At 41.6% G+C, this 24,329-nt stretch overlaps 1 protein-coding gene across 1 annotated transcript in view; it reads left to right on the top strand.

The window, feature by feature from the left end:
- Positions 1 to 24,329, top strand: part of arhgap24 (Rho GTPase activating protein 24) — a 216,678-nt gene that overhangs the window by 4,121 nt on the left and 188,228 nt on the right. The window lies entirely within an intron of this gene.

Raw genomic sequence — 24,329 nt, 5'->3', positions numbered from 1 at the left:
GTCCATCAGGCAGATCTGCAGGATGAAAGTGTTCAGGGGTCTGGAGGATCTGGCTCTGATGCTCTACCAGACGGGAGTTTGGTGTAGATGTCCTTCACGGCAGGGAAGCTCGACCCACTGAAGGGCTGGGTGGTCTTTATCTCCATCTGAGATGGAGATTCCACACCAGACAGGGAAGCTGCAGGTCAGGTGGCTCTCTGTGAGTGAGAATGAAAGAGAGTGAGAGACATGGAGATAAAGAGAGAGAGAGAGGAGACAGTGACAGAGAAAGAGAGCCAGAATGAGAGAATGAGAATGAGACGGTGAAAGAGAGAGAGAGACAATGAGAGCAATAGAGAGAGTGAGAGGGAGTGCCAGAGTGAGAGAGCAAGAAGAAAAAAGAAAGAGAGAGTGAGCGATAGAGAGAACGACAGCATGAGCAAGAGAGAGGGAGAGAGTGAGAGAGACCGAGAAATAGAGTGAGAGTGAGAGAGAGAGAAATAGAGTGAGAGAGAGAGAGAGTGAGTGAGAGAGAAATAGAGTGAGAGAGAGAGAGAGAGAGAGAGATTGTATTGTTGGCTGGTTGTGCTCACTCAGTGAGATCAGGTCACCGTCAGCTGCTGGAGAAGCTGCTGGTTATCGCTGCTCATAACAGCATCACAGTGTGATCACTAGTGTTAATTATCGTTGTGTGTTCAGTCTTGTGCACTATAAATGCAATGAAAACATAATTCATTACTCAAGCTTAACCACATAGTTAATCACAGTGATTGATCGCTGTGACTGAACTGATGATATATTTCATTTTGTTTTTTTTTTATATTTTGAAACTGCACAAAGTGATGAACGGTCCATCAAGCGGATCGTAAGAGGGACCAGAAAGTGACGCTAAAAGGAGAAATGAAAATAGAAGCTGTTCAAATTATTACGCTCCATTTATCATTTCAGTGTAAAAATAAATGTAGAAAACAGGAACACATGCAGATTTGAATATGGAATAATTCAAAGCAGTCACGTAATGATTCATATTAGTAATTGGATAATTCATAATAGTTACTAAATAATGGATACTGAATAATTCATAGTAGTAACTGAATATTTTATAATAGCTACTGAATAATTTAGAGTAATTTATGAATAATTAATAGTAGATGAATAATGAAGATAAGTAGATGAATATGAATAATTCATATATGGAATATTTTTGAATAATCTGTAGTAGATATAGATAAATTCATAATAGAGAATATTTGTTGTAGTTACATAGTTACTAATTTCAAATGTTATATAATAAGTGTAATTAAAGTTGAAATTGCTTATAGCCTGAAAACAAGCAGTTAATAGAGGGTTATTTAGGGACGCATCACTGCCAATCCAAAGCCCTGTGGCTTCATTATTATTGTTTTTTGTACTGTTGTAAAATAAATTGAAAACAGCTGCTTTTTACGTTGTGTGAACATTCCATGATGAAAGGAGCAACAGAAATGGTCCAAATTTACTGAGAACAAAATCTCTTTTCTCTGCAAACATGTTCCTCCTCCTCCTCCTCCTCTACAGTCACCAAGGATGCAAACATTCACGACTTGTTTGTCAGACCAGGCGAGCGCCCTGTCCGCTGACCCGGAGTCCGTCTGTGTTTCAGTGCGATCCAGAGCCAGCTGCACCGAGTCCAGAGCAGCAGGACAATGTTTCACTGGCCTGTTACTGATCACCTGCAGGAACACACGGCCTAAAGCACCAGTGCAGCTCATTTCTGCTAATGGAGCTCAATCTGCCAGCAGCAGGTCACACTGTGGCTCTGCAGACGCCTGGAGCATAATTACACTGTTATAATGCAGCTGTGATTTAATACATTTTCAGGGTACTTTTAATATCAGAGAGAGAAAACACTCATCTTTCACCTGAGGAGCGTTCTCCTTATACTCACGGGCCACTTTATTAGAAACACCCACCTTGTGCTTCCACTAACTCGCCACTTTATTAGAAACATCCACCTTGTGCTTCCACTAACTGGCCACTTTATTAGAAACACCCACCTTGTGCTTCCACTCACTGGCCACTTTATTAGAAACATCCACCTTGTGCTTCCACCCACTGGCCACTTTATTAGAAACACCTACCTTGTGCTTCCACTCACTGGCCACTTTATTAGAAACAGCGACCTTGTTCTTCAACTCACTGGCCACTTCATCAGAAACACCTGCTTTATAGGTGGACATACTGTAGTCCATCTGTTGCTGTACAGTTTGTCAGCCCCAACTGTACCCCATTCATCACTGGTCAGTTTCTGACCACAGCACTCATGTTGACCAGATGGATATTACGATTAATCCCACACACACACACACACCATCACTGGCCACCACTGCCAATCTGCAGCAGTTTCCACCATGACTCAGAAAACAGCGTCTGTGTACATGGATTTCAGCAGTTGGGTTCCGCTCTGGAATTTTTTATTTGGAGTTTTTAGAAGCTTGTTAAGGATGACCAGATGACCAAGCGGTGCCAGATGAATCAGAAGCATATTTCAGAATATAATGAACAGTCACATAATGTACTGGCACACGTGCACATCTTACTGTATCCACTATTTTCACAGTAATTGGATGGGCATATATAAAAAATCCACTTCTTGTGTTTGATCTTCTGTTGTTTTGCTTCAGTAATAATCAGAGTAATTATTACAACTGAACAACAAACATTAGATTGTTAGCCTTCAAAAGAGACCAAGATTATGGCTGTGTGGTGACTGGATTATGAATTATGGTTATTGAGCTCTGCTAAAGCCTGAGTAGACTGATAAATCAATGTGATCGGTTATTAATCTCAGCGTTACTGAGCTCTGCTAAAGCCTGAGTAGACTGATAAATCAATGTGATCAGTTATTAATCTCAGTGTTACTGAGCTCTGCTAAAGCCTGAGTAGACTGATAAATCAATGTGATCAGTTTCCAAACAAGCCACATCTATTCCACAGAAATGACCCCATTCATACAGAGCCGACTGACCCCTGCCACCTCCCTCACTCACGCGAAGAAGTAGCACCACTGTGTCAGTTTTACAGCCTCCTCCCACAGAGGTGTGAGTCTGTCTCCAGGCTGTAGAGCCCTATAGCTGTAGAACTTACACTTATCCATTTGACGTGTGCCCAGTTTAGTGTTTTTCTGCTGCACTGCACCTGATCAAACTCATCAGCTCATTTACGAACCCTCCCGAACTGAACCAGGTGTGTTAGAGAAAGAGCTCCACAGCAGCTCTCCAGCACAAAGTGTGGTCTTCTAAAGTCTGCAGGTTAGTTACAGCTTCAAGCTAAACTCTGTGTATTTCTTAAGGTCACCTTATCTTTGTTTCAGGAGAAATAAAGTAGATCTGAATTCTTTCTTCTAACCATCAACTCCTCCCACCCCATATGAAGTGAAGCAGTTTAAATTTTATCTAAATATTATTCAGATAAGCCTGGTGTGTGATGAGTCGGACATTAAGGAGTTAAGACAGTAAAAAGTGAGACAGTATCTCAGGAGCCGAAATTCAGAAACACTGATCTCAAACAGAACTTTACCACGTCTAGGAAATGAGATTAAATGTGAATTCCACCAATTTTTCAAAATTTCTCCATAATTAAGTGTCATTCAGAGTAATTCAGAGTGGTTTGGTGTGAAATGGTTCAGGTGTCTTTACAGTGGTGGTGATAGGAACCAGGGGTCGCCATGACTACAACACAAGTATAGACATTTTATTTACTATCCAGAACCACCAGTGAACCTACACGAGTCTTCTGAGTTTATATGGAATGTTGATGATGGAAAATAGTGGAACATCTGAAATAATAAGTTTTCTTTGGGGACTATTTTGCCTCACAGCGCCCTGCATGTATCCCTCCACCATGAATGGAGTTTAAGTTCTCCAAACTATCATAACACAGTGTCTCAGTCATCAGGCAGTGAATTCATAACCATTTCATGTAGGAACTTTCTGTGAGGGAGCTTTTAGAGGTGGACGTCTGGTTCCTATCACCACCACTGTGAACAATTTGGTAAGTTTCTCTAGAACAGAGCGTTTCACACCAAACCACTCTAAAACAATCTGTTTACATCTCAAATGACTGAACTGTACAGAAAATTTAAAAGCTAAGCATAATTTCAGATTGTTTATGGAAATGAAAAGGACCATCGAGATTGTTGCCAGCGTAAAGTTCAAAATCCAGCCTCTGTTTGTGTCTTCAGTCCCTGAATGTTTATTAAGTGCTGGTAAAGGAAAAGGTGATGTAGCTTAGTGGTAAATATGCTCATGTTCTAAGTTTTTTGGAATGTGTTACAGGCATCAATTTGGAATCAGCAGATAAAAAACTAGGTTTATAAGGTGAAACGTAAATTGTACTGTTCTCAGTTTAATAACGGAATTCACTCATCACTGCTCTATGATTTTATAAGCATTCAAATACTATTTATTTATTAATTACTATTAATTGTTTCTATATATTCTTCTCAGACAACCCAAAACATGCACATTCATGTACAGCTGTATGCAGAAGTTTGTGCGCCCCTGGTCAGATTACATGTTGTTGACATGTTGTACACATCCTCTACAGAGACACACTTCTGTACATTTTAAAACACAATGACCTGAGCATTTATATTTTGTTTTTTTTTTTCAATATGTTAAACCATTTATTTTCAAATCAACAGAACATCATTTGACCAGACACATTCAAACTTTTGTATATTTCTGTATAAACACAGATTCGAATACTGACACACAATGCAACGAAACACATAGTTTCTAATCAGGGTGTTAGCGGCCTAGCACACGAGACAGAGAGCAACAGCTGCTAGTTTGAATAAGATGCAGGCATGTGGACAAATAGAGAGAGAGAGAGACAGACAGACAGACAGGTGGCTGTAGTAATGATACAGATATGTCTGTCTCCCCACACATAAGTCTCCATTTACGCTATAGACGCCTGCACATGCCTTTTTTATGATTCAGCAAAGTGTTTTTGAGCCACATGAATCAAAGTGATATGGATTGTCAGCTACACTCAGTCTTATACACACAAGCTGGATTCTGGACTAAACCCATACATTAAACGATAAGAAGAGTTGGAGAATAAAAAAAGGATATGATATTAGGATTAACAATGGATCTGTTGGTGGAATGGTGTGTTTTTCCAAACTGCACTCTGAAAAAATGTTGGGCTGAAACTTGGCTGGGTCATTATAGCCTGCTTGCGTATGATGTCATATCACGGCGTTGCTATGGTGCGAACTGCAGATTAAGCGCAGGAAATGATTTTCTATGCAGGAAGCTGTCACGAGCTCTCTAAATGCCTGTGGTTTGTGTTGTTTATGGCTGCTCAAATCAATCTACCCAAAAACCCAAAAGTTGTTGTTCATATTGTCGCTGTCCAATGAAAACCATGTATCTCCATTTTTGTCGATTTTTAATTTTCTACATCATTTCAGCGCACCAGCTGCCCTTTACGTTGTGTACACATTTCATGATGCATGGACCAATAGAAATGCTCTAAAATCAATTGGAATAAAACCTCTTTACATTGACTTACATTGAAAGGTATGAGTGTTTTTTGCCCTCTCCTGTAAAATTACTATTTTGGAGATATTTGTTTTTCTTTGGACAGCGACGATATGTGCGAAAAATGCAAGAAATTGACCGAAACTTTGTCTGTGGTTGGGAGGAGCGGAGTGTCATATTCTGCTCAGTTCATCTGTGTTTGAGCACTGCTGGTTGATGTAAAACAGTAACTACAAGCAGCACCGCTAACACTTAAAACAGGATTAACAGTTACACAAAAGGTTACTTAACTTAACCTGCCGTGCTGATTCTTGTTCGACTTTTCCTGTTCCACCTTAAAAGGTCCAAATGGGAAAACTGAAATAATAAGCCAGATTCAGCCTCGTAAGTTGTGCCTCCACACTTTTGTACGCTTTCATTTGTGTTCTTGAGTAGAAGGAGGTCTGGAGGACGAGGTAGTTGCTCATATCTGTTGCCTCAATAGCAGGAAAGCCTTTCAGTTCAGCTGAAAAATCGCTGTTCTTTGTAACAGAAGGATTACGTCCGACATCTGCTGTGATTTTGTGTCTGTACACTGATCAGGCATAACATTCTGACCACCTCCTTGTTTCTGCGCTCATTGTCCATTTTATCAGCTCCACTTACTATATAGGTGCACTTTGTAGTTCTACAGTTACAGACTGTAGTCCATCTGTTTCTCTGATACTTTGTTGGCCCCCTTTTACCCTGTTCTTCAGTGGTCAGGACCCCCATGGACCCTCACAGAGCAGGTACTATTTGGGTGGTGGGTCATTCTCAGCACTGCAGTAACACTGACGGTATTGGTGGTGTGTTAGTGTGTGTTGTGCTGGTACGAGTGGATCAGACACAGCAGTGCTGCTGGAGTTTTTAAACACTGTGTCCACTCACTGTCCACTCTATTAGACACTCCTACCTTGTCAGTCCACCTTGTAGATGTAAAGTCAGAGACGACAGCTCATCTGCTGCTGCATAGTTTGTGTTGGTCATCCTCTAGTCCTTCATCAGTGGTCACAGGACGCTGCCCACAGGACGCTGTTGGCTGGACATTTTTGGTTGGTGGACTATTCTGAGTCCAGCAGCGACACTGAGGTGTTTAAAAACTCCAGCAGCACTGCTGGGTCTGATCCACTCAGACCAGCACAACACACACTAACACACCATCACCACGTCAGTGTCACTGCAGTGCTGAGAATGATCCACCACCCAAATAGTACCTGCTCTGTGAGGGTCCATGGGGGTCCTGACCACTGAAGAACAGGGTAAAAGGGGGCTAACAAAGTATCAGAGAAACAGATGGACTACAGTCTGTAACTGTAGATTGGTGTATATCGCTCAGTTTTGGCTGCATTATAGGGATTTTGCAAGAAGATGGCAGATTTCTGAAATGGGAAGACATTTGGTGATTTGCTGTAAATGTGGCTCCTCTGCTGGAAATATCTCCTTAGCTTTTTGGCGCTTTGATACGTGGATACCTGATCTAGAGCAAAAATGAGTTGGGTGGAGGAGTCACTGAGCTGGACACAGAGATGTAACCAAGCGCCTTTACTTTCCCAGCAGTAAAAAGACAAAACAAAAGCCCAGGTCAAACAGTGAGGATTGGTCACATTCCAATGTGGAGAGCAAATATGCTGAGTAAGCAGGCAGAGCTGTCGCTAATCGACAGCTGGGGCTGCGAGACCAGATGTGCTATTTTAGAGGACGTATATTCACTGGTTCCTGGGGTGTAAATCTCTCAGCCCACAATAATTCAATTTGATTACTTCTCGTTCTTTACCTGATAAGATGGTTTTGGTACAATTCAGAGTGATTTTAAATGCTTTGATTGGAGCTATTTAAATAGTGGAATACAGACACTAAAATGAAACAGTACGGTTTTTATTTTTAGACTTTTACATGTGAAAGTACACTGACAGTTTCATTTTGACTAAATGAGCACATACATTGAAAATCATATAATAAGTTCTAAGTGTACCATTACAAAATTCTTGCTCCAGCACATCTGACCTGAGCTCATAAAGGGCTTCGTAGCGATATTGGAGCTTAATCAAATGTATTAAAGTATGGAAAACACAAGAATATGTCCAGAAGTATCCAGATAGCACTTCTAATGAGTACATTCAGCCACCCATTGCTGACACAGCTTGTGTAATCTCCATAGAAATGCACTGATCAATGGAATGGGACGCTCTGGAGCAGCTGCACATGAGCCTAAGGTCACCAGGTCCAGTGTCAGGCATGGGCTAGAGGGGTATAAAGGGGTATAAAGAGGGGTATAAAGCTACCCAGTGTTCTATGGACTGATGGAGCTCCATCCAGTACCTTTTGGGTGAGCTGGAGTGATCCAGAACTGTTCCAACAAACTTACTGGACTAGTCTGTACGACCTTATCAACTTCTGTCAGTGGTTTTCCATCACAGACATTCCATCTCCTTTGAGAGTTTGCAGCCTGTTTGTGAAAAGCAGCTCAGCTGTAGACATAATAATGAAAATCTTTTCTGAATTTACATTTCATTTATAAGTTTGCACTGCCTTATTAATTGCACTGTACATGGGGTCTTGCCGGCCGCTGTACTCCTCACATGACTGATGACAGAAAGCATCAGATTACTCAAATCCAAGCTTACACACATCACTGTTTCTTTCAAGTTTCACTTCTGTGGTTCCCACCCACAGAGGTTAAATTTAGCACCCACAACAGCTGCTCTGAGCAAAACACAAACCTACGCTGTTGAATGTTATGTCACTCTTCTTATTGTTTTTTTTTTTTTCATAACTTCAAAAATTCTAGCTTCCATTTACATTGAGTGAACATTGCATGATGAATGGACCAAAAGAAATGGTCCAAAATTACTAAAATATAGGTGCCATATTAAACCAAAAAGTGTTCTTTCAAGCTCTGTCATAGAATAATCACCTTTTTATTGAAGGTTCTTTAAAGAACCATGTTTTGCATTTACATGTGAGGCTGTTAACCTTTTCGAAAGTTTAAAGAACCTCTGCATATTGGAATGGTGCTCAAAATTGTCCCATGAGGACGTTTGCTTTGACCCAACAGAAAGTCACCAGTTGTATGCAAAAGTCTGGACACATCTCATAAACTTATGTTCTCTTGATTTTCTAAATGAGAATAAGCTCACACACGTACAGGTGGGATTTCTCCACCAAAAAAACATACTGAGACTAAAAAAGGTAAAACGTGAGTCATAAAATGTGCCACAACTTTTTCACAGGCCACTTTTTATGTGTGTTAAATCAGTAAATAAACAGTACAGAAACTGTTCTCTGTACAGGATGTTAACTTATTAACACTTAAATCAGCAAAACTTGTAATTTGACTTGCACTTCAAAAAGACCACAACGCTGCTGTTTCTTGTCTTTTTTGGCCAGTTTCTCACTCACATTTGCTCTCAGTTCCTCAGAGAGTGGTACACTCCTCTGTTTCAGAAAGAGGAAGCTGTTTTCTGTCAGACATCTCAGTCTGGAGGATTTGACCAAATATAACTGCCGTTTCAATGGAAACTGTGTCTTGTTTTACTGGAAGAGCTATCAACAATCAAAAGCGTACTGTAATTTCATAGTCATAGCACTTTACAGCAAGCGGAGAAACTGAGTGGAGAGTGCAGATTCTAAACTTACGATTCATACTACATTGGTGTTTGAGTTAAAGAGGAGATGTTTTATTATGATGTGAGATTTGATGTAAATTATTAAGTTATTGTTGTGTTGGGATGTAACAAAATACAAGTATTGGTAAAATGTATTAGGAATACAGATATTTAGTATCTGTATTCAGCTCAGGATACATTTTGATAAATCAGTGTGATCAGTTATTGATCTCAGTGTTACTGAGCTCTGCTAAAGCCTGAGTGGACTGATAAATCAATGTGATGATCAGTTATTAATCTCAGCGTTACTGAGCTCTGCTAAAGCCTGAGTAGACTGATAAATCAATGTGATCAGTTATTAATCTCAGTGTTACTGAGCTCTGCTAAAGCCTGAGTAGACTGATAAATCAATGTGATGATCAGTTATTAATCTCAGTGTTACTGAGCTCTGCTAAAGCCTGAGTAGACTGATAAATCAATGTGATCAGTTATTAATCTCAGTGTTACTGAGCTCTGCTAAAGCCTGAGTAGACTGATAAATCAATGTGATCAGTTATTAATCTCAGTGTTACTGAGCTCTGCTAAAGCCTGAGTAGACTGATAAATCAATGTGATCAGTTATTAATCTCAGCGTTACTGAGCTCTGCTAAAGCCTGAGTAGACTGATAAATCAATGTGATCAGTTATTAATCTCAGCGTTACTGAGCTCTGCTAAAGCCTGAGTAGACTGATAAATCAGTGTGATCAGTCATTAATCTCAGCTTTACTGAGCTCTGCTGAAGCCTGAGTAGACTGATAAATCAATGTGATCGGTTATTAATCTCAGTGTTACTGAGCTCTGCTAAAGCCTGAGTAGACTGATAAATCAATGTGATCGGTTATTAATCTCAGCGTTACTGAGCTCTGCTAAAGCCTGAGTAGACTGATAAATCAATGTGATCAGTTATTAATCTCAGCGTTACTGAGCTCTGCTAAAGCCTGAGTAGACTGATAAATCAATGTGATCGGTTATTAATCTCAGTGTTACTGAGCTCTGCTAAAGCCTGAGTAGACTGATAAATCAATGTGATCGGTTATTAATCTCAGCGTTACTGAGCTCTGCTAAAGCCTGAGTAGACTGATAAATCAATGTGATGATCAGTTATTAATCTCAGCGTTACTGAGCTCTGCTAAAGCCTGAGTAGACTGATAAATCAATGTGATCAGTCATTAATCTCAGTGTTACTGAGCTCTGCTAAAGCCTGAGTAGACTGATAAATCAATGTGATCAGTTATTAATCTCAGTGTTACTGAGCTCTGCTAAAGCCTGAGTAGACTGATAAATCAATGTGATGATCAGTTATTAATCTCAGCATTACTGAGCTCTGCTAAAGCCTGAGTAGACTGATAAATCAATGTGATCAGTTATTAATCTCAGTGTTACTGAGCTCTGCTAAAGCCTGAGTAGACTGATAAATCAGTGTGATCGGTTATTAATCTCAGCGTTACTGAGCTCTGCTAAAGCCTGAGTAGACTGATAAATCAATGCGATCGGTTATTAATCTCAGCGTTACTGAGCTCTGCTAAAGCTAAAGTATTTATGAGTATAAAAGTGGAGAGCAGCTCATAAAAATGTCTTAATTTTCATCAAGCTTGGTATTTAGTTGTGTACAGTTTTTACTGTTTTGTATAATTAATTTCTTCATAAAAAGTCAATTAGTCAAGTCGCAGTGGCCTTTAAAAAGCACCCTCTCCCTTCTTGTCCACTGAAATGAGACACAGCGTGAGAGAAAATGACTTACGAGGGAAATGGCCTTTTGTGAAGTCAGCTGTGTGAAATAGCTTATTAAACAACAGGGAGACTGAGGCGGTGCAGTTTGACTGTACGTGGAAGTTTTTCAGAGACTCCCCTCACTGTGGTGATTGATTAAGAGAGAGAGAGAGTGTGAGTGAGAGAGACAGAGAGAGAGCTACAATCAGTTCAGCCAAGATGTGTGTTTGTGAGTCTGCTTCTCCCTTGTTGTAGGGTTCAGATCCCTCCAGGAAGATGAAAACATGAATATTTTGGGGTTGTGGGGCCATTTAGCTTCTCTCCTGTGACTTCCCTCCCTTGTCTGCTTGTGCAACTACATCTGTGTCTATAACAACACATAAAGATCACATAAAGTGCACATTAAATATTTGTAAAGTACATGTAAATTATGCTGGATGCACTTTTTGCCAATGTCTAAATCCTTGTCTAAATATTCATCTACAAAAACATGTCTAATTTCTTTTTGTTCCTGTTCATTTGTATTAAAAGTAAGACACGGACAGGACACGTCTCGTCTGCATCTCATCTACATACTGTCTCATCCAACATCTTGTTTCATCTGTCTCATCTTCATCTTGTCTGCATCTCTTCTACATCTTGCTTCATCTGCATCTCATTAACATCAAGTCTCATCTGCATCTTGTCTAAACATTGTCTTGTCCATATTTTTAATTTGTGTTGTCTAGATCTGTGTCTCATCTCCGCCTTGTCTGTGTCTCATCTCCGTCTTGTCTGTGTCTCATCTCCGTCTTGTCTGTGTCTCATCTCCGTCTTGTCTGTCTCATCTACACCTTGTCTGTGTCTCATCTCCGTCTTGTCTGTGTCTCATCTACATTTAGTCTGTGTCTCATCTCCGCCTTGTCTGTGTCTCATCTCCGCCTTGTCTGTGTCTCATCTCCGTCTTGTCTGTGTCTCATCTACATTTAGTCTGTGTCTCATCTCCGCCTTGTCTGTGTCTCATCTCCGTCTTGTCTGTGTCTCATCTCCGTCTTGTCTATGTCTCATCTCCGCCTTGTCTGTCTCATCTCCGTCTTGTCTGTCTCATCTACACCTTGTCTGTGTCTCATCTCCGTCTTGTCTGTGTCTCATCTACATTTAGTCTGTGTCTCATCTCCGCCTTGTCTGTGTCTCATCTACATCTTGTCTGTGTCTCATCTGCACCTTGTCTGTGTCTCATCTCCGTCTTGTCTGTCTCATCTACACCTTGTCTGTGTCTCATCTACATCTTGTCTGTGTCTCATCTACATTTTGTCTGTGCCTCATTTACGCCTTGTCTATGTCTCATCTCTGTCTTCTCTGTTTCTCATCTCCATCTTGTCTTTGTCTCATCTATATCTTGTCTTTGTCTCATATACATCTTGTCTGTGTCTCATCTACATCTTTTCTGTCTCATCCACATCAAGTCTCATCTTTATGTTGTCTAAATATTGTCTCATCTGCATTTTATCTACGTCTTATCCGCGTCTTGTCTACGTCTTGGTTCATCTGCGTCTCGTCTATATCTTACCTACAACTTATCTCATCTACAGAATATCTCACTTATATCTCATCTCATCTACTTTCTATCGTGTCTTGTCTACATTTTGTTTTGTCAGTGTTAGACCCTTTGTCTGAGGTCTGTAGAGCCATGCTGGACTGAACAGGTGGACTGGAATGATGATTCAGCTCCTCTGATATTTCAGACAGAGAAACTCTCCCTCTGTCTCTGCTGCAGAGCAGGGACAGCCGGAAAGCTAAGAAATAAAGGCCATCAATCTTTATGTCTTCAGTTTATATATATTCTTCATAGAAAAGCACTGACTGATAGAATGGGACAGTCTGGAGTAGCTGCACATGATCCTAAGGCAGGGGTGCACAACTCCAGTCCCAGAGGGCCGGTGTCCAGCAGAGTTTACCAAGACACACCTGATTGCATTTATCTGTTAATTGGCAGGTTTAGTGGGTGTGTTTAAGTAGGAAAACCTCCAAACTGTGCTGGACACCGGCCCTCCAGGACCGGAGTTGTGCACCCCTGTCCTACGGTCTCCATGTCCAGTGCCCAGCGTGGGCTAGAGGGGTATAAAGCCCCCCAGCATTGGGCTGTGGAGCAGTGGAGCTGTGTTCTCTGGAGTTCCATCCAGTACCTTTGGAATGAGTTGGAGTGACCCAGACCTGACCATCCAGCATCAGTACCTGGCCTCACTAATGCTCAATCAAATTCTCACAGCAATGTTTCAACATCTTCCCAGATTTCAGAATAAAAGCTGAGAGAGGTGTCTACAAACGTGTGGACATATACCTACAACGTGTGGCTGTTGGTAACAGCCTTTTGTGGGGTGGAAAAATTCTGCTGGCTTCAGCTCCAAAGTGGACACCACTCTCCAAGTGAATGTTTATCAAACAGGCTCTAGAAAACAGCAGAACGTTGCTCCAGAGCCTGCAAAGCTGCTCCTGTAGCTCCACCTTACTGGTGTATACCATCAGCATAGTTGATGCATTAGTCTACATATGGTGTCTGATGATCGTCGTGCACCAATTTTAAAAATATTCAAGCCTGATTACAAAAACGTTTTTTGGGACGGTTCTATTTAATTTAGCTTTTTCAGCATTTGAAGTATTCTGACAGCTTTTAAGGTACAAAACAATCCTCGATGGTCCAGACTTTTAAGGGGATTTTAGAATTTCTGCAGAATTCAGAGATGTAAACAGAGTCTGGGCAGTATATAAGCATTTCACTGCACGTTCCACTGTGTATGTCTGTGTGTGACCAATTAAAGTTCGTATTGATTTGTTGTGTATTTGTTCAATAAGAGGTTTGGTTTTGTCATTGAGTGTGTTTATAAGCACTCAATAATCCAATCACAATTGGATTTCTGCAGTTGTCTGATTATTCAAATGGTCGGAGTAAGGTCTAGAAATCTGATTAAGAAATCTGATAAAGAGGCTGGATTGTAGCTCAGTAATCAGATTTCTCAGTGCTGTAAACTCTGATTTCTTTCGGATTTCTCAGTCTGTGAGTGTGTGAAACAGACTGCGGCACCAGGAATAAGCGAGTAGCGTCGCCACGAGATGCAGCAAAACACTGTTGGAGCGATGCGGAAACCAAATACATGCATGGCGAAATGATGGATTTAAATATTCTTCATCTTCTAGATGATTTATGGTCATATTTTCAGATAAAGTGGTGCCATGTTTAAAAAAAAAAACAAGCTGCTGCATGAAGTTTGAGTTTTACATTACATTTACATCTCGTCTTCTTCTGAGTTTATTGGCTGGTTGTAAAGCAGAAATCTGATTACTGTCTGACTCATGTAGACCCGGAGTTTCCCTTTATCTGATTACTCAAGCGCATGTAAACGTGTTGGCCATATTACTGACAAAATCTGATTCTCTGCAGTTATCGGATTTTAAGCGCATGTAAACACACTCACTGGTTCTCAGTCACGCAGCAGTAACTGATTTGAGTTGATGAATTTCTCAAATTTCTGGAATTCTGGAATTCTGCAAATGGCTTGCAGCTGAATTCCACCTAAATGCCAGTATTTTCATATCAATTGTTGTTTAATCTCTGACTTTTCATTCTGTCTTCAGTTTGAAATGCAGTGCAAATGTTATTAATAACTGGCTCCTGTTCAGCAGACTGTACTGCATTATTTATTTATGATTTTGCATCAATAAGCCTCTTTATGTCTGACACAGTGTCTGGGTTAAGAGGCTGCATCTCTCACCATACGCACACAGCAGTGCCTCTCGAAGCTGGTGCCACTTCCCTGATACAGACTAATCTGGTGTCAGACAATATCAATTCCAATCCAGTGAGCCACTCTGGGTTAATGTAGTCCTGCCGATCCTGAATTATTGACGAGAGAGACACTCTGGGCCAGATGTACAAACGAACGCAGATGTGACCATAATATGCAGCCACAACGCGTCTAAAATTAATGTTCAATTTACCGCAGGTCTTTACACATCAAATGCAGTTTATTCAGATGTTAATGAATTTATTAGAACATGTTTATTAGAACAGATTTTTTTGGTGGTGAAAATGAGACATTTAATTCACTCTCTATGAAATCTCAGATGACGTGAACTCACTCCACCAATCACTGTTGTCTCTGCTGTTGAGACTGTTGAGTTTCCCAGCAACTAAACCTCTTTCACAAACGTCAGAATGGTTAATAAGTCCTCCCAGAGGAGAGAAATGTTCTAAATGAGATCTCCTCCTGATCTCAGGTTCTTCTCCTAGACACAGCTCAGTCCAGTGTGAAATCAGAGCGAGACTGAAGCCGTTTTCTCCTGTTTCTGAAATTCGGCTCCTGAGAAATAAAACTCAGATTTTTTCACTTCGATCAAAAAGTTGTCTCACATGTGGATTAACTCTTTAGAGTCTGACTCGTCTCAGCCCAGCCTCAGCTACATAATATTTCCATGAGAAAAGTGTAAGACCTTATTCTTATACAGCTCTGTTCTAGATCACAGAACTCTCTCAGCGGTCTGGCAGTGCAGAAGGAGAACTCACGCTTTTCTCCTTCACCAGCAGAACTGATATTAATCTACCCTTTTCTTCTAAGGGGGTTTAGGAGCTAATTCAGAAATCAGTGATCCTTCATTAATATAATATTGAGATCTGCTTTATTTCTCTGAGAGAATCTCCAGGTTCTGCTTACACGTCTCTGAGACACTAATGCAAATGTATGCCTGGTTTTAAAAGGCGGAGTGATCTACTTAAACGGTTGTACAGAATTGTACGGAATATATAGCGTGTAATATCTCCACCCACTTTTACGTGATCATCCCGTGTTTTTTGCTTCCCCCCTCAAACGCCCCAGTTTTGAACATAACGTGCTTATTTGCGCCTGAAACTTGCACAAAAGTACATCAGGCCCAGACAATCCGGGTTCATTCACACTCATCACGCCTCGTGGTTCTCAGTCGGACTTTCATGCCATTATGGACTCTTCCCAGAATCCTTCCATCAGTCACATGACTCCACCAGCCAATCACGAGCCACCCAGCAGATCACAGTCACCTGAATACTGATTATCATCACCTGTATTGCCGTGTATGTAAACCTGTCTGCTTGAACGTTGTGCACACCGAGCCGCTCATCTGTCTGATGGCTGTTCTGTTTATGACCTTGCTTTGTTTCCTCGTTGCCGATTCTCGCATCTGTCTTTTGGCTTAGTCTACCTGTGTGTGCTTGCTTTCTTGACCTGGTCTGGTGTTAACCCTGTTACTTCAGCTCATTCCCCTTTTAATAAACCTTAGGGTTTATCTTTTATCTGCGAGTGTCTAATCCACAACCCAGCGTTACAGCACTAGAGCTTTTTTCTGGACCCAGGTCCACTTGCTCTGTGAGTTTGGTGTGTTTGTTCGAGTTTGAAAGCTGTTTTCGAGGCTGGGAGCGGAACAGAGAACTGATCTCTGGTCCTCCTGAAATCAGTGGTCTGGGAGAACGGATGAAGCTAGTGCTGATCATTGTGCAAAGCTGCACACAGAATAGTGACGTCCCTGCTGGAACAGGATTAAAGCTTAATGGTTTTGCTTTCTAATGGGAATTGGATTCATGGTTTCCAATAGAGACCACTAGTTTCATGTAGAACGCCTTTACATCCCATTTGGAAGCCATCAAATGCATTTAGAATCAGCCACTGGTCGCCTGTTAAACCATTAGGATCCTTTACACTGTGAAATTAACCCAATGGTTTGTATGCGTTTTTTCAGCAGGGGTATGGAATTGTGCAATTGATCCACAGAAAGTAAACCACCGATAATGAGTCCCTCCCCCAAATGAGCCCAGAATCGGTCCTAAAACACCCTTAAAAATGAAGTTGCCGTTGAAGAAGCCCATGTGTGCTCCTGACTGTGGACAAACGAGGTGGTGATTAGGAGATCTGTTCAGCAAGCGGCACAATCCGTCAAACCATCAGGTCATTTTGGCTGAACGTCTTTCTGTATTGGATCTAAAGCTCTGATAAAGTCAGCCTGTGTGTGATATGGTGGGCTCCTTTTACCCTCTCTGTGTCTCAGCTGTCTCAGTTTCCTGAGTCGCTCAATATTTAGGCAGTCAGTGCCTTGGACGCCCCGCAGAGCCGGAGACAGCAGCAATAAATCTCCAAGAAGGAGTGCTGGCACACGTGCGCCTGTTCAGGGGACACAGTCAGGTCAAGAGTCAATAAAACGACACTGTGTTGTGTCTGTGTCCCATTGTGTAGTGTGAGAGTGAAAAAACTGATACGTTTAGTATTCAACCTAGAAATGTACTTCATGTGGTGACTCATAAACTCAGTCCCATCTACTCAAGCAGATGTATTTCGCTGTTGTTGGACCAAAACCTCGTATCTCCATTTTTGTCGTTTTTCAGCGTTTGTCATAATTTGAAAATACCTACTGTCCTTTATATTGGGTGTAAATTTCAAGATGAATGGATCAAAAGAAACAGCCCAAAATTACTTGGAAAAAGTTCTGGTTCCATTGATTTGTGTTAAAAGTAAAGTATGTTTTTTCCATCTTCTGTAAAGTTGCCATTTTGGAGGTTTTGGTCCAACAGCAGCGATTTGTATTTCTACTTTTAAATGAAGATACTTTTAATTCTACTTAGGTACATTAGTAAGTAATCTACTTTTTTCTCAGTTCATTAACATTTATTACACTTATTGGGGGGTTTAATGTTCCACTTTGGGACACATTTACTTACAAAAAAAACTAAGTTCTCACTAATAGACTTTACTGGGGTCCAAGAGAGGCGTAGTCGAAAATCAGGCCAAGGTCAAAACCAGACAAAACGTAACGGAGATCATCTAGAAAGGCAGACAAAAGGCCAAAAATACTGGAAACAGGTTCTGAACACGGATAGAACAAAACAAGAAATGGCAGTCAGCAGTACTGTTGAAAGATGCAATACTTCACAAAGGACTAAAATAAAAGCCCAGGATTAGGACTCTGATAAAAGCCCAGGATTAGGACTCTGATAAAAGCCCAGGATTAGGACTAAGCTAAAAGCCCAGGATTATATACTAACTAAACAGGTAACAATACTCAAACACAGGTGATACACACCGATACCCAGGCAAGGAAGAACAGTGATTGGTTGGCACTGGTGGTGAGACTGTTAGGGAGTCCTGCGAGATTGAGTCCACGGAGGAGTGAGGTGTGCCAGTCACGTGATCTCTCAGAGGATTCTGGGAAGTCGAGTCCTTAGCCAGAGCAGGGTGAGAGGCATGCGTGAGACCTTGTGGCCGTGAAGGACAGAGATGCAGTCTCACTTCCTGCTCTAAAATGCAGGGGTGTGGCTAAAATAAGGCTCCACCTGTGGACGAAAATTGTTTCGGTAATGACATGGGCCTTTGAATAAAGTTTTTAATTTTTTAATTACATTTATGATTACTTAAAGAATTCAAAAATCAAAAAATGCTCATGTTCCTACTGAAACACAGTTTTAGTCTGTAGGCAGAGCCTTATTTTAGCCACACCCCATAATTTTAGAGCAGGAAGTGAGACTGCATCCCTGCCCCTCATGGCCACAAGGTCTCATACCTTGACATATCTCTCTGACATTTTCACAAGGGTACAGTACCCTATAAATAATGATAGAGTGTGTGTGTGTGTGTGTGTGTGTGTGTGTATATATATATATATATACACATACACATATATACACATGCATACATATATATATTGAGTTTAAATAGATAATGAAAGAAGAAGAATGTGAATGTCTGAAAGCTCTCACTTTATTTTAACCAGTTTTCTGAACTGTAGGAGAACAATCTGAACAGTCAGTGGAATAAACATGCAGTCATGTTTATATTTGTGTTCACAGCTGCAGCATGCTGAGTAAGAGATGGAATTATGGAGCTATAACAAAGTAAACTGTCACTTTTAATGTTGCAACAGGTTCTGCTGAGGCAAATGAGGCGAGGCATGAACTATCCAGAGGGCCCCTGTTGTGCACACATGAATATTTATGTGTGCATGTACGAATATGTCGGTGTTTTTGTGCGTATATAAGTATAAGGGTGCTGTAAGTACGTATGAAATGGCAGTAGATCAGAGAGAGTGTGCTGACCGCAGCTCTGCACTTGTTGGACAGATGAGTGGAACAGTACTAGACTAACACATCTGGAGTTTATCAAAGCTGGTGCAGTCGTCTTAGACACAGAGCACTATACTTCTGCTTCGGTATGGGCGACAACGTGGCAACACAGCTGCACTGACTGCCGAACAGCCTCTCCTGATAAAAAAAATACAGACCAAATATAAAACATGTCAGTCCTGAATGTCAAGTTATGCACGTCCTAATAACAAAGCGACTTTACTGTAGGGTTATTTAGCAGACCAGTAAATCTCACCTAGATTGTGTGGCTGTATTATCCATTACACCACTGTAGTATCTACTAAAACAGGATCAAATTGGTACCAGACGATACTCAACACGGAGGTCCTCCTGTTCTGGCTGCGTGTACATTTATGTCGACAGACAACCTCGTTTCTTCTCGTGACTTTACATCTAGAGTTACTCTCTCACTTTTGGCTGTAAGACCAAAAGATTGTGGGGCTGTAAAGCTGAAAGATAGTGAAGCTGAGAGGTTGTGGGGCTGTGAGACTGTGATGACATGGGGCTGAGAGATTATGAGGTTGTAAGGCTGAGAGATTATGAGGCTGTGAGACTGAGAGGTTGTGAGGCTGTAAGGCTGAGAGATTATGAGGCTGTGAGACTGAGAGATTGTGAGGCTGTAAGGCTGAGAGATTATGAGGCTATGAGACTGAGAGGTTGTGAGGCTGTAAGGCTGAGCGACTATGAGGCTGTGAGACTGAGAGGCTGAGAGGTTGTGAGGGTGTAAGGCTGAGAGATTATGAGGCTGTGAGACTGAGAGGCTGAAAGTTTATGAGGCTGTAAGGCTGAGCGACTATGAGGCTGAGAGATTGTGAGGCTGTAAGGCTGAGCGACTATGAGGCTGTGAGACTGAGAGGTTGTGAGGCTGTAAGGCTGAGCGACTATGAGGCTGTGAGACTGAGAGGTTGTGAGGCTGTAAGGCTGAGCGACTATGAGGCTGTGAGGCTGAGAGGTTGTGAGGCTGTAAGGCTGAGAGATTATGAGGCTGTAAGGCTGAGAGATTGTGAGGTTGTAAGGCTGAGAGATTATGAGGCTGTAAGGCTGAGAGATTGTGAGGCTGTGAGACTGAGAAGATGAGAGGTTGTAAGGCTGAGAGATTATGAGGCTGTGAGACTGAGAGATTGTGAGGCTGTAAGGCTGAGAGATTATGAGGCTGTGAGACTGAGAGGTTGTGAGGTTGTAAAGCTGAGAGATTATGAGGCTGTGAGACTGAGAGATTGTGAGGCTGTAAGGCTGAGAGATTATGAGGCTGTGAGACTGAGAGATTGTGAGGCTGTAAGGCTGAGAAATTGTGAGGTTGTAAGGCTGAGAGATTGTGAGGTTGTAAGGCTGAGAGATTATGAGGCTGTAAGGCTGAGAGATTGTGAGGTTGTAAGGCTGAGAGATTGTGAGGCTGTGAGACTGAGAGATGAGAGGTTGTAAGGCTGAGAGATTATGAGGCTGTGAGACTGAGAGATTATGAGGCTGTAAGGCTGAGAGATTATGAGGCTGTGAGACTGAGAGATTGTGAGGCTGTAAGGCTGAGAGATTGTGAGGCTGTGAGACTGAGAGATGAGAGGTTGTAAGGCTGAGAGATTATGAGGCTGTGAGACTGAGAGATTGTGAGGCTGTAAGGCTGAGAGATTATGAGGCTGTGAGACTGAGAGATTGTGAGGCTGTGAGACTGAGAGGCTGAGAGGTTGTGAGGCTGTAAGGCTGAGAGATTATGAGGCTGTGAGACTGAGAGATTGTGAGGTTGTAAGGCTGAGAGATTATGAGGCTGTGAGACTGAGAGGCTGAGAGGTTGTGAGGCTGTAAGGCTGAGAGATTATGAGGCTGTGAGACTGAGAGATTGTGAGGTTGTAAGGCTGAGAGATTATGAGGCTGTGAGACTGAGAGATTGTGAGGTTGTAAGGCTGAGAGATTATGAGGCTGTGAGACTGAGAGGCTGAGAGGTTGTGAGGCTGTAAGGCTGAGAGATTATGAGGCTGTGAGACTGAGAGATTGTGAGGTTGTAAGGCTGAGAGATTATGAGGCTGTGAGACTGAGAGGCTGAGAGGTTGTGAGGCTGTAAAGCTGAGAGATTATGAGGCTGTGAGACTGAGAGATTATGAGGCTGTGAGACTGAGAGGCTGAGAGGTTGTGAGGCTGTAAGGCTGAGAGATTATGAGGCTGTGAGACTGAGAGATTGTGAGGTTGTAAGGCTGAGAGATTATGAGGCTGTGAGACTGAGAGGCTGAGAGGTTGTGAGGCTGTAAGGATGAGAGATTATGAGGCTGTGAGACTGAGAGGCTGAGAGGTTGTGAGGCTGTAAGGATGAGAGATTATGAGGCTGTGAGATGCAGACGCTAACAGTCTAGCCTGCTGATAGGCTCTTTGCCTCCACTACATTTTAAAAAGTAAACAAAGAATACATTCAAGCTTTGAACAAATAATGAATCATATTTCAGAAACTACTGAAAACAAATATTTGTTTTTTAACAATTATCTGTTTATCTGTTTTCTCTGGCTTTTCTGCGTAGTCTGACTACATGTTCATTTCAGAACGCCTGCTTTTTAGGCTCCAATCAAATCCTGAATGGTAAAATCATTTCCTGTCCACAGTTAATTCACACTCCAGTAGCCAGTTTCACTCAGATGTTCGTCACGGAATAAAAATGTTCTGATTTTCGATTTACATTGTCTTTTAAAGCAAGTTTACATTGTGTCTCTTCTTACACCAAAACGATCCGCTGAGACATATTTGGTGTTTTAGCACTGGAGCTACAAAGCTAATGTAGCTAACAAGTAATAGAAGCCTGTAGTAGTAATTCACCAATTAGCATGGTGCTAGTGCATATCTACCTCACCACGTCTCTCTCAGAGATGCATCAGCAACATTATCCCCATAGCTCCAGCGCTAAGACTGAAGAATCGAACTTCAGAACCCAAACATGCCTTAATCAGCTGTATTTGGGGAAAATTTGATTGTAAGATTTAATTGTATTTAATTTAAGTCAGTTTTCACATTCATTAGATGATGCATCACTGTTGGGAACCTACAGTAGGTGTCCAAAAGTGTGCGGACAGTCCTGCTAATGAGTGAATTCAGCTAATTTAAGCACCCATTGCTGACACAGCTTGAATATTCTCTGTAGAAAAGCACTGATCAGTAGAATGGAGCTCTGGAGCAGCCTAAGGTCATCATGTCCAGTGCCCAGCATGGGCTAGACGGGTATAAAGCCCCCCAGCATTGGGCTGTGGAGCAGTGGAACTGTGTTCTCCATCCAATTCCTTTGGGATGAGTTGAAGTGATCCAGAACTGACCATCCAACATCAGTACCTGACCTCACTAATGCTCAATCAAATCCTCACAGCAATGTTCAACATCTAGTGTGAAGGCTTCCCAGAAGAGTAGAGGCTGTTACTGCAGCACAGACTCACTATTAACACCTTCATTACAGAGGAAACTCTGGAGTCAACAGACTTTTGGATATGTAGTGTATTAAGCTCAGCTCTGTGAATGGTCTTAAAGAAAGAATATGGTATAAGAGGTTATAACATGACTGGCTTTTAAAAGGAGAAATTCACGTTAAAATATTGGCTTTGGTCTTTATATGCGCAGCATCTTTATTCCAATAAATAAATAAATAAACACTGTTTGAATGATTGGTAATGGCTCAGATTAATCAACATTGAAAGAGTTGCTTTCAAAGTCTGAATGGTGGAGGAGACAGGAGGATGATTTTTGGCATGTTTTAATATAAATTTTGCTCCGACATCTGCTCTGTCTGAATTCTTGATGTGGCCTTAGAGAGAGAGAGAGGATCCAAGACAAAGGCAGAGATTTAGCTTAATCCCTGACCTCTAAAAAGTGATGAGAACACAAAGTTCTGCTCTGTCGCTCGTTTGAAATGCATTTCCAACAGATACGTTCAATTTGTCCAAACACATCCTAAAATAGTCTTCTCAAGGACAGGACGAGGCCCACGCATCCACACGGAAATGTCTAGGTGACTCGAGGACACAGCGCTGTTCTGTAGCTTTGTATTATATTATAGCTGCATATCAGAGACGTTCTTCAGAAACAAAAGAAAAAACACCCGCCTTGTGATTCCATAAACCGGCCACTTTATTAGAAACACCCGCCTTGTGATTCCACAAACCGGCCACTTTATTAGAAACACCTACCTTGTGATTCCACTAACCAGCCACTTTATTAGAAACACCCACCTTGTGCTTCCACTCACTGGCCACTTTAATAGAAACACCCGCCTTGTGCTTCCACTCCTGGCCACTTTAATAGAAACACCCACCTTGTGCCTCCACTCACTGGCCACTTTATTAGAAACATCTACCTTGTGCTTCCACTCACTGGCCATTTTATTAGAAACACCCACCTTGTGCTTCCACTAACTCGCCACTTTATTAGAAACACCCGCCTTGTGATTCCACTCACCGCCCACTTTATTAGAAACACCCGCCTTGTGATTCCACTCACCGCCCACTTTATTAGAAACACCCGCCTTGTGATTCCACAAACCGGCCGCTTTATTAGAAACACCCGCCTTGTGATTCCACTCACCGCCCACTTTATTAGAAACACCCACCTTGTGATTCCACTCACTGGCCATTTTATTAGAAACATCCACCTTGTGCTTCCACTAACCGGCCACTTTATTAGAAACACCCACCTTGTGCTTCCACTAACTGGCCATTTTAATAGAAACACCCGCCTTGTGCTTCCACTCCTGGCCACTTTATTAGAAACACCCACCTTGTGCTTCCACTCCTGGCCACTTTATTAGAAACACCCACCTTGTGCTTCCACTCACTGGCCACTTTATTAGAAACACCCACCTTGTGCCTCCACTCATTGGCCACTTTATTAGAAACACCAACCTTGTGCTTCCACTCACTGACCACCTGTTCAAACTAGTACTGCATTTTATTAAATATTTATTGAACTTTCATGAAAAATGACAAATATTCAATTCATATTTCTAATAAAACTAATCATGGAATCCAAAACCTTTACTGTATTGTTTGAGAGCCATGAGGCTAAAGCTTGAAAACAGGTGCTGTGTGAGTCTATTTAGCTGTCGTGGCTTTAACCAATAGCTATTATTAGACCAGCCACAATGGAGGAGTATTATTTTGCACCAACATTTTTAGAGGTATTAAATAAAAATTGTTAACAATTTGGTTTTGCAATGTAGTCTCAGCGATACGATAATGTCTGATCATGCCTCTCCAACATTTCCATCAGGCTACTACCAATATTCAGTATGTGACGTTAGATAAAGCCATTATAAGCTATTAAAACATGATTTACTGTCTTTAACTTT

The sequence above is a fragment of the Colossoma macropomum genome, unplaced genomic scaffold, assembly GCF_904425465.1.
Source record: "Colossoma macropomum unplaced genomic scaffold, Colossoma_macropomum, whole genome shotgun sequence".
NCBI classification, from domain to species: Eukaryota; Metazoa; Chordata; class Actinopteri; order Characiformes; family Serrasalmidae; genus Colossoma; species Colossoma macropomum.
The sequence above is the reverse complement of the archived record's forward strand: the minus strand, read 5'-3'. Positions and strand labels throughout refer to the sequence as shown.